The sequence below is a fragment of the Mauremys mutica genome, chromosome 1 (assembly GCF_020497125.1).
Source record: "Mauremys mutica isolate MM-2020 ecotype Southern chromosome 1, ASM2049712v1, whole genome shotgun sequence".
NCBI classification, from domain to species: Eukaryota; Metazoa; Chordata; order Testudines; family Geoemydidae; genus Mauremys; species Mauremys mutica.
The window spans coordinates 314,787,517-314,799,667 of record NC_059072.1 but is presented as its reverse complement, the minus strand read 5'-3'; the positions used below and the strand labels follow the sequence as shown (position 1 = coordinate 314,799,667).

General features: G+C 45.6%; 1 long non-coding RNA gene across 1 annotated transcript in view; it reads left to right on the top strand.

Annotated features, from left to right (window-relative positions):
- The first annotated feature begins 3,168 nt into the window (after window positions 1-3,168).
- Window positions 3,169-12,151, top strand: part of LOC123369927 — a 33,593-nt gene continuing 24,610 nt past the window's right edge. Inside the window, exons 1-2 of the long non-coding RNA XR_006579191.1 lie at window positions 3,169-3,309; window positions 7,845-7,884. This is a non-coding gene — a long non-coding RNA (uncharacterized LOC123369927). The remainder of the gene's footprint in view (window positions 3,310-7,844; window positions 7,885-12,151) is intronic.

Below are 12,151 nucleotides of genomic sequence, written 5' to 3'. Positions count from 1 at the left end.
CACTTCTGCTAGGTGGGGCTGGCAGCAACCAGGGCCGGGTTCAATATCTAGGGGTTCCTTTTCAACAACACAACACTGAACCAGCTTGAGCCCCCCCCATCCAGTAACCTGGGAAAATTACACACCACCACTGGGCTCCTCTGAACGACAGTACTTCCTCACTCGCAAGCACAGAGTCTAAAAGAAAACTTTTAATGAAAGTAGGGAAGTCACAAGTGGGAGTCATAGTCCACAAGAGGGATTCATAATCATAAAGCTGTGAGCAGGACACCCACCCCAGAGTGCATGGGACAGTGCCTTCCGCCTCATGTTCTTGAGTTCTTCAACCAAAAGTTACTTTTCTGTGCCCCTCTCTGCTCCCTCACCATACCCCACTCACAATGGTTGTCCTTAGCCTGAGAGGACCCAGGGTTCAGAGGTGCATCTGTGTGAGTTCACCTCCCACCTGGGGAAGAAGTCACTTTGCTTGCTCCACTTGCTTTGGCTGGCCATCCCACCAGCTGCGGTTCCTCTCTGCTGGCCATCCTACCAGCCACAGTTCCTTTCTGCTGATTGCCCCGCCAGCCGACTGTCAGTCACCTTTTGCTGCCACCTGCCTCTCTGCTGTGACCTCTGCACATCAGTCTCTCAGTAATTTTTAGCTCTTAGAAGGGTGGGCAGAAACACAGTCCCACCACAACTGATTGAGCATTTAAAATAACAAAGAGGCTCCTAATGAAGCCTATTTAGCTCTTTCTTTGAACAGTGGGGAGGAACAGGTTAAACCAGACCAGGGACCCTTGAGGAGAGTCCACACCTCGTGGCTGGGACACCTGTTGCCACCCCTCTTACTTTCACAGGACTCTGGCATTCGAGCCCCTGGCTTAACAAGGTCCTTTCAGCTGAGGGTGATCCCCTCATTTGAGGTAGGTTAAGCACAGTTCTGCTTCTCTTTATTCATACAATAATGATAACAATATTGGTAATAGCACATGGGCAGCAGGTATCAAAAGCAAGGGAAGGCTGAGCCTCCCCAAATTGCCTGCATAGCCCTGCCCACACTCCACCCCCAGAGCCCTCCTACTTCCCACCGCACTTTGCTGTGGCTCTTCCTTCTCCTGTGGCCGAGGCCTGGAACTGAGGGAAGCTAGGGGGCCAGGGACTTCCCACTTTTTGAAAGTGGGGTGCCTGGCCCATCCTCTTTTCACTGGGGCAGTCCCTGCCCCTCCCCCTCCTCTTCCCCCCAAGGCCCCACTTCTGGCCAGGTCAGCATAGAGCCAGGCGGGAGAACCTGGGCAGCTGTGTGGACCCTCCACCTGTCCGGGGTGCGCGAATCTGAGAGCAGCCTGCAGCCTGTGTCCCCACCCCCTGGGCTCCCCACCCATCTGGGGCAGGTGGAGGGTCTGTGACTCCATGTTGGATCCCCACAGCTGCCTGCGCTGCTCTTCCTGACCCAGCTCTGGCCTGGGTGGGGAGAAGGGCTCAGAGCTGCAGCCTGGCCATGGAAAGAGCTGAGGGGGCAGCTGTGAGGCGCTGCAGAGTTGCAGATCCTTCACCTGCCCTGGGCGGGGGACCCGGGAGGTGGGGACAGAGGCCAGGGGCTTCTCGGGCACCCTGCACCACGGACAGGTGTAGGGTCCACCATGACTCCCCAAAACTCCCTGCCTGGCTCTTATCATGGCTGGGCTGTGGCTCCGAGCCCCCCACCCCACCAGAGCCAAGAGCCTGGGTCCCTCCACATGCCCTGGGCAGGGGGCCTGGAATACAGGAAGTGAGCTGCTTTTGCCTCCACTGCAGGAGGATCGGGGCCCCGCCCCCCATTTTTGGGAGGGCTTCAGCACCCTTGCCACAGGCTGGGGGTGGTGGGGGCCGGCTTGCAGCCAGGGACTCTGGACAGCTGGAACCAGTGCTCATGCTGCCTGCCTGCCTGGTGTTTGAGGCCTGCTGGGGTTACTGAGGTCTGTACCACCCACTGTGCTAGGATTGGGGGCTGCGCTCAGCTGCCTGCCCGCCTGGCGCTCTGTGGTTGGATTGGTTGGGGGGGGGAACTGTGCTCTGGTGGCCTGGGGCTGGCGGGGGTGAGGGTGGGGAGCTCTGGCCTCTGGAGGGAGTGGGAGTGGGAGGGGTGGGGCCCCAGGCTGAAGGGGCCGGCCAGCTAGGGGCTAGCCTCCCCAAGCCCCGGTTCACCTGCAGCCCATGTAACAGCATTTCACTACCCCTGCATTCAGTACTAAAGTGGTTTCTAACCCAACACCAGCCAAAGTTGATTACTTTGAGCAACATAGCTCTATCTGCTGGATATCTAAGCAGAGTAGGTGTGTTCATGTAAATACAATTTGCTCCTGAAGTCTGTTCCCCCACCCCCAGCTAGCTGTCAGTGGAGAATTCATTCTGATCCTGTTTACATCTGTATATATGGTAGCATCATTTGGCTGTTGTCATGAAAAATAATGGCAGTGACAGTGTTGAATCTCTTTTGTCATTTGCTTTAGCATAGGCTTTATGACTGTTGCTTTGAGGGTAATAGCACTTAGTGGAAACAAGAATATACTAGATAATGACAGCAAAAGTCAACTCTGGCAGGTATAAATGGCTTTCAAATGTACTTCAGGTGATGTACATTCAGAGGGATTATTCAGAACTGCAGACAATATATTTGCAAGCTCTCTGTGATGATCAGTCTGTCCATGAAAACAGCTTTGTGTGCCTCCCTTCAGCAGTGTCAGAAGGGGTTATGAAGACACATATGATTATCACTAACCTCCACTAGATGTCTATCAATAATTCTAGTCACACAGCTGTGCAGCACACACATGGGCTAAGACATACAAGAACAATCCCTTTGCCTCTTTTGTGTCTTGTATGCAGATAAGCAGTACTTAGTGCTTAGTACAAAAGACATTGAAAACTTCTAATGAGAATTTTAAAACAGCTTTCCAGAAAGAAATGTCTTGGTCACTCTTTATGTTAAGGATCCACTCTATAAAGGGCAAATTATTAAGAGATTGTTGGTATCCCAACAGGATGACAAGTTGCTAATAGTGATGCTATATACTAATGCTATGCTAATACTAATGCTATATACTGCAACGGACCTAAACTAATGACTTTAATCTAAAAGGTATATTTATTGATAGTTTATAAAGTGTGCAATGTTTCTTGTCATCTGACAGAGGCAGGAGATGGGAACACTGAATTACCACTGGAAATGCAACTAAGAATAACGACCTTCTTGGAATACTGGAGTTATCAAACATTTGAAAGACAACTAGGTTAAAGTTCCAATTTAAAAAAACCAACAAAACCCTGGAAGATCTGAAAGTCTGGAAGGTACAGTGAGTACACTCAAACGTGCAATGGTTTGAGATTATTGTGATTACTAATCGGTGTTGTGAAGAGGTTTATAGTTAAGTTGCCCAAAGTAGCTAAAGTCCAACTCAACCAATCATGTAAAGTTGCTATAAAGTAAGCAAAATATTCAAACTAGTTATAAACTGGATTACATTTAAAAAATGCAAAAACAAACAAACAAACAAAAAAACCCTTCAAACCCTGTGATAAGGGGTTTTCATGGTTCCTGGTATAGCCATGGCTTGACATAACAAGCTGAAAAATCCAAAAATGTTCATAGTCAATGTTTTATTTTGTTTTAATAAAACAAGGCTGCAACCACTTTTTGAACATTGTATATTATAGGCGGTTACTAAAAAAGCAAAAGGGAGACATTAGGATAGGCAGATTGGCAGGAGCCATCTTCACCATCATCGCTGGTGCAGTCCCCACCATCTCTGGGGATCTACCGCAACTGTTGGGCCTTCATCTTCAGCCTGCAAGGTGTCCTAATCAGATTGAGCCAGGGAAAAAAGCCCAATGATGCCACAGACTCCATTGGCTTGGCTAAATCCTAAATACTTGGGATTTGTGTCCCCATTTCCTGCGGTCTCCCACTCCTTGACTAGTGGCTTCTTCCCCCTACCTCATAGCTCTGCTTTCCTTCTTTCTCTCTTTGCCTTCTGTCCAAAAATAATTTGGCTTAACTGGCCAAGACAATACCTTGCTTTGCAACAGGCCTGTGACCAGAAAGACCAGATAAAATAATGCTTTAGACAACCTATCTCTGGTAAAAGTTTATCAGCCTCAGTGGGTATGTCTACACTGCAATTAAAAATCTATGCCAGCTGACTCGAGCTCATGGGGCTCAGGCTGTGGTGCTGTTTAATTACAGTGTAGATGTCTGGGCTCAGGCTGGAGGACCCTGCGAGGTGGGAGGTTCCCAGAACTCTGGCTGAAGCCCAGACCAGAATCTCTACACCACAGTTAAACAGCCCTGCAGCCTGAGTCCCAGTCATCCAGCACTGGCCAGTCACAGTTTTTTAATTGGAGTGTCAACATACTCAGGCTGGCTAATAAGACCATGTGCTGTTTCTGTGTTTCTCCAGTGGCTGGGCTGCATGTGATAGCATCAGAGACAGAAGTTGCATATTCTAGCTGTTCTATGCTCTTCTTTCCACTTCCTATATTTATCTTCAAGGAAGCTGGATTGGATTTCAACAGCTCAGACCATCTAAATCAATGGTGGGCAACCTGTGGCTCAGAGGCTGTACACACAGTCCATCAGGGTAATCCACTGGCAGGCTGCGAGACAGTTTGTTTAGATTTTTACCCCAGTTCCCTAAATGGCCCCCTCAAGGACTGAACTCACAATCCTGCGTTTAGCAAGCCAAGGCTCAAACCACTGAGCTATCCATTGACCATCCGCAGGCAGGCTGCCCACAGCTCCCTTTGGCTGCGGTTCACCGTTCCCGGCCAATGGGAGCTGCAGGAAGTGGCGCGGACCACAAGGATGTGCTGGCTGCTGGTCAATGTAAACAAACTGTCTCATGGCCTGCCAGTGGATTACCCTGACAGGCTGCATGTGGCCCATGGGCTGCAGGTTGCTCACCACTGATCTAAATGAATGTTTTCTTTTAAGAACTGTTCATGCCATTTAAAAAGATTGTCAGGGAGATTTCTCACTGTAAGACAATACATGACAAAAGTGACAGGGAAACTGTTGCTATGAAAGCCTTATTTATTTAGTAAAGAAGGCTAGAGAGCTCAGCTCCCCACCTAAGACAGGTACTTCATATCTCTGCTTGGAGCTCTAAATCTGCCTTAGTTCTGGCATGAACAATCTCTACACATAGCCTCCAAACTGTGAACTCATGCAATGAATCTTTTCTGAATTCTGGCTAGCTCCTTCAATGGAACTCTGTTTTGTTTTGGGGATGGTTATTTTGAATATGATTTATTGGGGGTGGGGGGTGGGGGGAGGATCCTGCTTTGAGAAACATTGTAAAAGGATACTAAGAGCAGTAGAGAAAATATGTGCCAAATGAGTCAGGGCAATGGAGAGAGTTTTAATCCTTGCTCTTTCCAGAATCTGGCCGTGCCCAGGGTTCCTGGTATTTCTCCCTCTGGCCTTGGCCTAGCTATTCATTCTGCATTTCACCGGCAGCCAGAGCATTTAGGAGTTTCATTTTCCATTAAGGAGATATTTTCAATTCTCTTTTGATAGAAAATGAAATTTCTAAGTGACCCAGCCACTGGAGAGCCTGAAAGCAGCAATATCTGGGTTGACAGTCTCTTTTTTTAAATGCATTCACTCAAGAACATTTTTTTTCCCTTCAGAATTTTCAGCCCAGCTGCCTCTTCTTTCCATCTTGCTTCTCTTGTAACCAGGCCTTTGTGAGCTTTCAGCTTCTACTTTAAAAGGAGCAGATTGGAAATATTGAATACTATCTATTTCTTTTAATAGAAAATGAAGGTTCAAAATGACCTCCCTATCGCAGAAATGTGTTGGAATGTGGCAGCTGGGCCAAGCTTGGAGCAACGGGGTTTGGACCAGGGTTAGCTGCATGAGATGGCACAAGGGCTAAAAGCAAATGACTAATGTGTATCTTACTGATCACCCTTAAGCTAGGCATATTACTATGGTCTTCATTTGTGACAACTCTACCAAAAAAGAGGAAAATCATAATGTTCCAACTGCCCTGTCCCATATTCAGTCATACTCATTCACTTTTATTGGTTTATGGATATGCTGTAAGAGTGTGTGACTTGGAATGCTGCAGCAGGAGTCACTAGTATTATTGTGTTTGAAAAAAAAATTGCAATGGTGGTGAAACTGACCAAAAAATCCAAATCTGGATTTTCAAGAAGCCAAAAAGGTGGCTTCTTGTACCAAATCCTTAATTGTGATGAAGGGGAGTTTTCAAAGGTCACATTTTGTACTGGGACTCACAAGCTTATGTTAAAACACCTGGGGCCTGATTCAGCACTGTCCTCTGTCTCCTTCTAGATGGCATTCTGGGAAGGCTGTGAGCAGGACAGAGACAGGGTGAGGGTATCCCACATGAGAAAGGGGGCCTTATTATAAATACTGGCCCCAGTGAAACAGGAGCACAAGCTAGGAAAGCCCTCAGGACTACCCTAGTGGGCCATGCTGGCTCCTGCTAGCCCTTTCATAAACGAGGCACAAGTTTCTTCCTCTTTCTCCATGTGATGATATGTGTTAGTGTAGGAATGAATCTGGCCCCAGTTACACCCAGATTTAGCAGCTATCAGATGGCATCTTTAATCCGAACACATTTAAAATAACACTTATAACAAAACTTTATTGTAGTGCTATGAGTTAATTCACATCCAAAGAACAGTCAGTTTAGGAGGAAGGTTGCTCAGAACCAGAGCTGTGCAATGGCACTACAATGGACTGCAAGTTTTGCAGAACTAAGTAAAGATCATCAAACTCACTGAAAACTTTGGGCTAGATTATTAAACATAGTACTAAGAATATAAAATTCCTTACATCATACCATGTATCTTAATCTTGGAGATTAATCCCTCAAACTCTTATTCCACATCATACAGACATGTGATTGATGTGACAACAGTAGATTGCTATCAAAATAATCTTGGAAAGCACTTAAGGAAAGGCTTCTTATATTAAACCCTTTTAATTAATGAACACTAGACAAGGCTTTGTAGATTTCTGAAGAAATAGTAAATGCTTTATATCAATGCATTGGAACTGTGCTCATGAGACAAAATGGCCACTCCATGTACATTTCAATAACTTTTCTTATTTTCTTAACAAAGAAATTTTAGCTGATAAATAGAAAAACAGCAGAGATTATTCTTTGCAGAAATAGGATTACAAAAAGCAATAATTTCATAGAGATGGCTTGTACCAGGTCTTCAGATCCTTTCAAAAAATTAGGCTGATTTTGTCTGTTTTAGACCTTCTGCCAACTCTCAACCTCACACCTATTGATTCATAGGTTCCAAAGCCAATAGGGACTATTACACTCATCAGTAAAAGTTTATGCCTTATTTCCAGTCTGAATTTGCCTAGCTTCAGTGTCCAGCCATTGGATCATGTTATATCTTTCTTGGATAGATTGAAGAGCCCATTGTTAAATACAGCGGAACTCCAATTATCTGATCCAGTTGGGGCTGGGGCCAGTTCAGATGACCAAAAATCCAGATAAACCATTGAATGGGCAGCCAGGGCTCCAGCTGTCAGAGGGAGCCACAGCTACCCAGTGCTGTCAATGGGAGCCTCGGCCGCCTGGGGCTGTCAGCAGGAGCTTTGGTTAATACGGAGAGCCAGATAACGGAGGCTTGGTTAAACAGGGCTCTACTGTGTTTGTTCTCCATGTAGATACGTATAGATTGTAATGAAATCATCCCTTAACCGTCTCTTTGTTAAGTTCAATAGATTGAGGTCTTTGAGTCTTTCTAAGGCAAATTTTATAATCCTTTTCATGTCTCTTCTCTGAACTCTCTTCAATATATCAACATCTTTCTTGAATTGTGGGCACCAGAACTTGACCAGCAATCATCACATCAGAGCCAAATACAGAGGTAAAATAACTTCTCTACTCCTATTTGAGATTCCCCTGTTTACACGTCCCATCCTGGTTTATATATCAATTTGTTCACACTGGTTAGTGTAGTGACACTACCACTCAAGGAGTCCTAAAGTAACTGGTAAACCAAGCTGCTTCTTTGTTAGTAAGAAGGGATTCCTAATAGTCCCCTGTCTGTCAGGCAGGTCAGGCTATGGTAGATCTGGCTCTGAGAGGCCAATGTCTGAAAGTTTTCCAGACCTGCACAACATCTGCACGTGGGCAGTATTCAACCAATAGTTAGCCCCATGTTTGGGGCTAAATGAGCTGCTGTAAGTTGTTGTTATTATTTATTTGTATACAAGGGCATTGGAACAGTTTGTGTAGTGGGGGTGCTGAGAGCCATTGAACGAAATTGTAAACCCTGTATATGATGGAAACCGCGCCAAGCCAGGGGGTGCGGCAGAGCCCCTAGCACTCTTAGTTCTAGCACCTGTGTTTGCATAATCATAGCCCCTACAAGTCACAGTCATGGGCCAGGATGCTATTGTGCTACGCAATGTACAAACACAAACCAAAAAGACAGTTACTGACTCCAGGAGCTTATGGTCTAAGAGAAGCGACAACAGATGGATACAGACAGACTGACGGGGGAGTAAATGGAAACAATGAGACAATCTTGGTCAGTATGATAGGCAATGGTCTTGACACACCAGCAGCCTATCTGTGTGTTGCATTGCGAAACGTAGACCTCAGTCCTTAGTTCCTCCTCATATCTGAACATAAACTATTTATAATTTTACTTGACACAACGTGCCTGAGTCTCCTCTGACTTTCAGTGGTTTTATACCACTGAAACTACATTGACTTCAGTAGCATAACTCCTCATTTATATAGGGGTAAATGAGAAGATAATTAGGCTCAAAGACTCTGTATCCTTTTTATATATGCTTAAATAATAGGATGAAAAAATATACTCTGCTTCATGATACCTGGCTGGGTCATTTAATTGACTACTACAAGGCCCCTCAAATCAGACCACTTATAAAATATTGTTGGGACCAGTCTTGTTCTCACTCACTGAAGAAAAACTATTTGAAGTCCTCCAGAGTTTGCCTGAGTGAGGAATTCATCATGCTGTATTACCTTTAGTATGGAACTCCCTCTGTGTTGGGTAAGTGGGAACGGTTCTAGGAACAGGCTTGGGAAGGAGAAGCTCTGGCAGTATGGATGCAATGGAGCCACATTGTCAGGGACCCAGATGGGGGAGAGGGGGACTGCCCCTAGGGTTGCCAGTTTTCATTGGATGTATTCCTGGAGATTTCATCACATGACATAATCTTTAATTAAAAATTAAACTTTAATTCCTGGAGACTCCAGGCCAATCCTGGAGGGTTGGCAACCCTAGCCTGCCCCACCCTGATTCATCACAGAGGCCTATGGCCTAGGAGTACCTTCTGTGATGTCTCTTGAGGTGAATGGGACTTAGGGGTATAGTGAATCCCCTTTCACTCCAAATACAGACAACCACCACCCTGACAGAATTAGCTGGGGGGAAACTCTGCAAGATGATCCTCCCTGCTTTACCTCTTCCTGTGAGTATTACTGTGGGAGAGGGTAATCTGGCCTGTGTGTTTTGATGTTCCTTTTTACAAGAACAGAACAGCACTAGATTTATTCTTCATGCAAATTGATCATTATAGCTTTATTACCTGGGAATCATCAGATAATGCAAGGGGCTGTGGGAACAACACCATGGGTGGGATGGCAGAGGTGGTGAGCTCCAGAATCTATTTAAATTGACAGTCTCTCAAATCCAAGTGGCTTATTATCTGGAAAGCCTATGCCTATCAGCCATCGCAGGCGTAAGCAATAAAGGTTCACATAGAAATGATCACCATCATTCCACTGTAGTCAACGTCATTACACCATAATAAAATCAGTTTCAGAGATCAGTCTCAGGCCACGTATGTGTTAGTGCTAGGACTTATTTGCTCACTCTGCATCCATTTGTGTCAAAAAGAGGGTGTCAGCACATGCAGCTTATCTCTGCACACAAATCTATCCATAAAACATGTACACGAGGTGAAACAGCACAACAGACAGAGTGACTAAACTAGCTTCACCAACATTGTTCTGGTTTGTTTACTCTCTTGTTGGTTTGAAACATGCCCATGAATAGAGCTCAGTGACTAATTGGAAGTAAATAATTTAATTGAAGAATTTAGCCTCTTGCTGCTTGTTTGTCTGCAACCAGATCACAATTTCCTTCAACACATTAATTATCCAGAGTTAATCAATAGGCCCTAACCACAGGATTATGGGGTATGGGCTTTTCTCAATCTCTCCTGTTGATGCTATTATACTTTGTATTAAATAATTAAATATTAAATGGGCTAGAGAGAGAATAATTCTATTGGCCAGTGGTTAGGGCACTGAACTGAGAGGTAGGAAACCCATGTTTGAATCCTTTCCCTTCATCAGGCAGAGAGAAGAATTGAATTGGGGTCTCTCACATCCAGGTGATCAACCTAATCACTGGGCTAAAGGTTACAAGGGAGTCTGCTGCCTCTTTCTGCTTCTGATCATTTTGTGTGGAGTTAGGTGTGCTTTAAGCATGCCTATTGGCTCAGGCCCACAGGCAAGATAGGCGGTGAATGCCTATCTTCTCCCAGTTTGAGGATCACACTAGGGATTAGGCACGAAATAGGCATTTGGACATCTAGAGTGAGGCACCAAGGCATGTGCACAGAGGCAGAAACTTAGGTGCCATGGGGACTTTAACAGCAAAAAGTTTGGTGCCAAGTGAGTTTAGGCATCTACAGGATTAGGAGGCAATCAAGGAGGGTTTTGTGGATTATGATAGCACATAAATCTGGGATGTAGGTGCCTAGGTCCCTTAGTGGATATGGTTCTAAAATCCTTACTAGGCATCCAATTAAGTGTTATGAATTTTGGATGTGCTGAACACCCAAACATCACATTGAAGACTATGATAACTGTTGGTACTCAGTACCTCTGGGGGGAAAAATCTGCTTTATTTAGTTGCCTAAATATGGATTCACATGCCTGTGACGTGGTGCCTTGAGACACAGAAACAACCCCTCTCCCCAAGCACACCTTCTTTCATGACTGCCTCATCCCTGCTAACTCTCTCTAGTTCAGGGTTGACCTCTTAAGGGAACTTTTTCCTAGCATGGCTTTCTGGTGGTGAACTATCTAAATATGGTAGAGACAAGCAGCTGTATTCCTAAGTAGTCATTTTGCAACTGGCTGTTGCTTGCTGCAGCTCCCTCTATTTCTGCTGGTAAGTACGGTTGCCTCCTGTTAAGCTATTCCCTGGTTTTTCTTACTAGCACACTCACAGCATTTTCCCATTGACCTCAGTGAGACCATTCACATGCTTCAAGTGAAGCATGGGCATGGCTGGGGACCAAGTGACTGTCCAAGGTCACACCAGGTCTGAGGCAGAGCTGGGAACTGAACCCTGGTCTCAGGGGTCCCAGGCCAGTGCATTAGCTACAGGAGTATTCTTATTGTTAGCCTAATAATTTTGCATGCATGTAGATACGTGATAGTAGCTGTGAATGGAAAGAGAAGTACGAACCCTGCTGAATTCAGGGATGGGGCTTTGTGCAGCAGCATGATTACAGTAGATATCCCACAATGGCTGATAGCTATGATAGTAAGTTGCTCAAGTGTGTCTAAGAAAGGTCGTGTTAATATACATATTCCATGTAAAGGCAGAATACTGTTGGGTGACTTGCAGGCTCCTTTTTGGTGGGTGAGTACAAGCAGGCAGAGTCCCTGGAATGATGTTGCAGGCATGAGATCAGTAACAACAGAACATGGCTGTTATTACTGTAAGAGGTTGGCTTTCCTGCTTGCGCTGCTGACTTCAAGCCCTTTGCCTCCTCTCCCCCTCCCCAAGCAGGAAGCCTATCCCCTCGCCTGATTTTTCTCTCAGGCTTCCTTCCTGGGCCAGTAGTCCTTCTCCTCTGGGAGTAGCCACCCCCATTAGCACAGTAACTTGGTTACAGTACTAAGTTTAGGGTGTTTTAAAAAGGCAGCTGCCATGGTTACAGTGTGAGTGGTGCTTTAGGCTTCCTTAGTATTCCTGCTTGAATGCACCCCTCAAGTGACAGGCCTGGTTTTTTTCACTTCTCTAAAGGATGGAGCCCTGCAGTTCAACTGTTCTTAGATCAGATCTCTGGGTTGCAGCCCCACTGTTTGATAACCACGGCACCTCTAGTAAGTCCAGTTGGGCTTGGAGATATCTTCTC